Source organism: Suncus etruscus, chromosome 1, assembly GCF_024139225.1.
Source record: "Suncus etruscus isolate mSunEtr1 chromosome 1, mSunEtr1.pri.cur, whole genome shotgun sequence".
Lineage (NCBI taxonomy): Eukaryota > Metazoa > Chordata > Mammalia > Eulipotyphla > Soricidae > Suncus > Suncus etruscus.
This window is the reverse complement of record NC_064848.1, coordinates 12,722,927-12,728,305: the sequence shown is the minus strand read 5'-3', so window position 1 is coordinate 12,728,305 and position 5,379 is coordinate 12,722,927.

The following is a 5,379-nucleotide window of genomic DNA, read 5'->3' as shown; positions in this document are numbered from 1 at the left end:
AACGCCGCTGTGCTATCTCTCCGGGCCCCATATTTCCTTTCTAATACGGTTTGTGTTGGTAGCTTCCTGGACCGTGAATTAAAGGTTTCTCTGTTTTGATGCTCCCTCTTTTCCCCCTGCTCATCAAAAACAATCTAAGAATAGATTGTACAACATAGACATCAAGGAGCAATTCTCCTCAGACAACCACTCTTGTGCCATCTTCTAGAGTCAAATAGGTGATGGAAAGAAAGTGCTCACACAGTCTTCCAGCTGTGCTTCAAAAGCACACACACACAAAAAGCTTCTATTTTTGCGGTGTCTGGAGACTACAGGCTTTTATGGAAGCCACACCCCAGATATCTCTAGACATTCCCAACCCTTAAATCTTAGTGCTTTCATTATTGGCAGAGGGAACTTAGGCCAATCCTGTGGCTGACTTCTGTCTTATTTTCCCACCTGCATAATATGTTTGGAAAATCCAGCAGTACCTCTGTGCTGAGGTTCTTGGATGAGGCTGAACTACACATGGCAAGTGTAGTTGACGTTCATTTTCCCTACCACCATCATGCTGAAGATTTCCCAGCTGGTCTTTTACCTACCCCAACCCTTCAAAGAACTTGGGCCTCCCCATTCCAAGGGCTAAGGTCTGAAGAGGTTTCTGTGAACTAAGGCATGTGGAGAGGTGATGGGAGGGGTAACCTGAAATGAATAAGAACCAGCAGGTAGAGGGGGTGGGTGCAGGGGAGCACCCAGGATAGGGAGAAAGAACCATGGCTGCAGATGGACTGCAGCCCCAGCACTGTCAGGTGCCCCAACTTTACAGAAAGTAGTGATGTTTTGCAGAAAGTAGAGGCTGGCCAACCCTGCAGGAGCTCTGAAGGTGGGAGGGCAGGTGTGATTGGGTGCACTGGGTTTCCCACTAGTAAGCAAGGAGCTCATTTTAATTGCAATTCTAATGGGAAAGATCTATCCCAAAGAAAACTAAGAAGTGACTTTATATAGTCAAGGATAACAGGATCTGAGTCCGGGTCTGCTTCCATATCCTCAGTGCCCCAGCTGTTTCTCAGAAAGCTCTGCTTGCATTCCCAGCACCCCATGTCATGCACTGTCTGTGCTGTAGTTCTGGCTGCTCTTCTGACCGGCATCTGTAGATTTAGGCTTGTGAGCAGGCCCGCCCACAGGCCCGGCCTTTATGACTCAATCTGGGGGTTCTTTGGGGTGAGTGAGTTTTCAGGGAGGTTTGTTGTATTTTCTGACAAAGTTGCAGTTGCAACCGCTGGTTCACCTGATTCAACCACAGTGAGGGGAGGCCTGGGAGGGTCTAGTCCCTGTGTGTTCTGCAGGGACTTTGCAGGGGACTTTCGGGGACAGCAGAGAGGAGAGCTGGGTCTCTTGTTCGTCCCTAAAGGGGAGGAGATGTGGAAGGGCAGTTCAGGAATTAGGAAACAAGGAGGCAGAGGAACCTTCCTGGAGACTGGCCAGAAGGGTATGTGCTTTAGGGGTACAGCCTATGTGGGCAGGCAGAGAACGGGAAATCCCCAGTACTGTGGAAGGGACTGGCCCTGGAGCTTTCACACTCTCCAGGACTAAATTTCCCTGATCAAACTGTAATGAAACTGGACATTTGGTTTTCATGCAATCTGTAAAAAAAAATCTATATCCTATATCCTCACAGCCCTCCCCTTCCTGCCAAGCAGCTGTTGAAATTTTCTCTTGGCTCATCACTACATGGTGCTGGAGCTAGTAGATTGCTTGATTTGTATGCAGCCGATCTGGCTCCATCCCTGGCACCTCGTATGGTTCCCTGAACCTGATCCCTAAGCGCAGAGCCTGGACCAAGCCCTGAGTACCGCTACGTGTGGCTCCCAAAAGAGTTATCCCTATGGATTAAGACCATAAAAGTACAGCAGGACATGCTCCGGCTTTGCTGGCATCAAGAGGACCTAGGAAGGTTTTTTGTGATTTGAGGGAGCTTGGAGAGGTCTTTCCACTTGCGGTTCCTAATCCATGGGTAAGGGGCATCTTGGGAGGAGAGAAAAGTCTAGACAGGCTGGCAGAGGGTCAGAGCTTCTCAGAAGCTGGAGTGGTCACCATAGGCCCCGCCCAGTATGCCCCCCAGAGCTGCAGGGCATCCTCTTATTTTTTATTGTACTTTAGATAACATGATTACAATAGTGTTAACGTTTATGGATTTGATGTACAAAGTTACTGCATCTTCACCACCACCAAAGAGCCCACGACCCTCCAACACTGTGCTTATGTCACTTCTGGTCCATACCCTTCCCTCCCCACACCCAAGAAGCCCCGTCCACCACCCTGCTTTATCCCCCGAGCTCCAGATCAACCTGGTCTGAAGCCTGTCCACCTGCTTCACACAGGCTGGTCTTTGCCTGGGGCTTCTCTCCCACTCCTCCTTCCTCCTCTTTCTCCCTCAGCCCCCGAAGCAGCACTGGCATCCCAGAAGCCAGACCCTCATAATGGGGAGATTGAGGCCCTGTGGAGGAAGGAACATTTGTGCTGCCCAGATCTAGTGCTATTCAAATTAGAGGTGCCACTGCTGTTTTCCTTCCTTCAGGCTCACCCCAACTGCAACTGTTTATCGGGTTTGGGGGCCCAGACCTAGGAGGTGGCCATTGGGAGGCCCTTGGTCCTTTGGTAATGTTTAAACTGCTGGGCCTCTTGGCACTGATGTATGCACACACAGGCATTGCCATGGACTAGGGGATGGCAATGGCATAGTCCTCTAAATCCCCACTGGCCAGATATACCTAATATGTATTTATTGAAAAAGCAATAGCCTGGAATAGCCTTTCATCTTAGTGCACGCAGGGAAAGTGGCCCTGTAGCTCTCCCTCCTGCGACTCCTGATGTGGCCTTTCTCCTTCTGCCCCATGAGCACTGATGTGCCAGAAATCCAGCTGGCATCTACCTCCTGGCTTAACAGGGAATGGTGGGGTGGAAGTCATACATGGGCTTTATAGTGCCCCCAAGTTTAAGGGGATTGTGAAGAGGGCCTGGCAGGGACTGTTTTCTCCAGGACTGTAACTCCACCCTGGTTTAGGTGTACCTACCTGAGACCCTCCCATTCCGGGGAGTGGTCTTGAAAGGTTATATAAGGCCTTTGACCCAGGGGATTAGGGCCCTTTTTGCTCTTTTTGGTCTTTGGCCAGCATGGAGGTCAAAGGGAAGATGGCTGAAAGGAGTTAAGATGCAGGGCTAGCTAAGAATGACTGTATGCTTAAAAGGTTATAATATAGGCCACACATATGGTGGATAGGGCATGAATAAAGCTGATACTTCCTGATTCCTGTCTCTGGATGAGTCTGATTCCGACGTTCACCTAAACCTGGGACCCCGACAGCTGAATGGGGATCACGGAGCCATGTGGCCTGGGATGGCAGAGAAAAAATCCCTCTATCCATCCAGCTCTATCCAGCACCATTGTTAATTATTTAAGCTACACAGGACCACCTCAGAGACCAAGGCTAATGAACTTAGGTAGTGGGGGGCTCTCTCCCTGCTGCCCAAGTTGTCCATGCCCTTTTCCTTCCTTTCTACCAGGGAAGACCCCAGCACACAACCAGAGAGCAAAGTGTTGTGTCAGGGCCCTGCTTCCCCATGGGTGGAAGCCCTCATTCCCTTCCAAAAGGGTCCTAGGGGTAGAGCAGTGAGAAAACACTCACTTTCTTGGTGTTTGGGGAGGCTCTGCAGTTCTCTCTCAGAGGGTACTTCCAGTATGTTAGAAAACTGGCCTTGGAGTTGTATAATCATAGCAGGCTTGGGGATTTTATACTCCCAAATCATGGGCAGGTGTTTCTGCGTGTCTGTGGGTTCCCTACTCCCATAAGTTTTGCTATGAGGACTCAGCATCTTCTCCCAGCCTAAGCTTGTGATGGGAATGTACCATGGATAGCTTAGAGCATCACATTCTAGCATCTGGCCCTGGGCCTGTGGCTTAGCTCATGGGCTCTAGGTGAATGGTTCTCTCATCTTGCACCCCCCCCCAGACCCTCTAAGTACATGCTTGTCCTTCCACGAAGGAACATGGGAGATGCTACATTCCATGCAAAGGCTTTAGCATTCCTCCAGAAGTTGTCTCCTTTGGGGGTGGCATTCATGTTGCAGGGAACAGGAAGTTCATCTGATCCTACTGCCCTGGGTTGGAATGGCAGGTGAGTATGCCATGAATGTGTGAGGTAAGGCTGGAAGCATGGGGGACATGAGTGTATGCTTATGTGTTGAGAAATCAGGGCTGAGGAGATGAAAGCTGTATGCTAGTGGGATGTGGGGCCTCTCTTAACCCAACCGGCTTGCGCCAAGGGCATTCTCCATGGGGTGACACTGGGGGCTGAGTGCCGGGGGGCCCATGCTCCAGAGGAGTGCCCACCTCACCTGCTGGCTTTGGGCGAGGAGAAAGTTGCAGGGACATCTCCTCTTTCTGGCCAGCCCAGTCGGCAGGGCCACTAGCCAAACCCCAGAGTAGAAAACCTTGTTTTATTCAAAGCCCAGTTCTGGGCACTCTTATTCTGTGGTATGGCCAAATTATAAAAAATAAAAAACCAACAACTTGACCAAAGAAACATTGTAGAAAAAAGAAAGGTTAAGTACAAAGCAGGGCCCAGTATGTGGGACCCCTGTGTGGCCTCGCTCCTCCTCTGCTCCCTGAGGCTGGTGGAGAGGGGCCCTAGCACCCAGATGTCTCAGCCTGGACTTCCTGTGGCTGATGCTGGCAGGAGGCTGCCTGGGGCCACAGACCCCTGGAGGAAGAGCCTGCTTGTCGCCTGTCTTCAAGATCAGGATCTGGATCAGAGAAAGAAAGAGAAAGATCAGTGGACAGAGTTCTCCCAGAGTGGCCTATGTGCCTCTACCCTTTCCTAGACCTGGAGCCTAGGAGGGGGCAGATCAGGAGAATAAAACCTGGGCTCTGGGAAAGGAGACACCCCCAGCTCCAACTAGTTTGCACCCTGAGCTCAGTGCCAGCCTCGCCCTACACCCAGAGGTCCTGTACTTTGTCTAGACTGTTAGCAGAGCCACTGAGGTCTGGGAATACTTTCTTGAATTTTTTTTTTAATTAGTACTTAAAAAAAAATCTCCTTTTCCTCTTCAGAAAACATGATCAAAACCACAGTCCTGAGGACCCTTCTGGGAACGCTCTGATTTACTTCCTGTGTGCTGCCTATTAGCGGTCAGCAAAGCCCGGCCTGTGGTGGGACCTGAGCCTGTCCAGGCACTTACATAACAGGCCTTCCTGCCCCTACAGGCCTCGGGGAGCCAAGGGGGCTTCATGGTGCTTTTTGTCTGGCTTCGTGCCACTTACTGAGACAGACACCAGAACCAAAAGCAGAAAGCCGCCTACTATGGCCTTTCCTTCCTACTTCTCCTCTCCTCCCCCCAGAA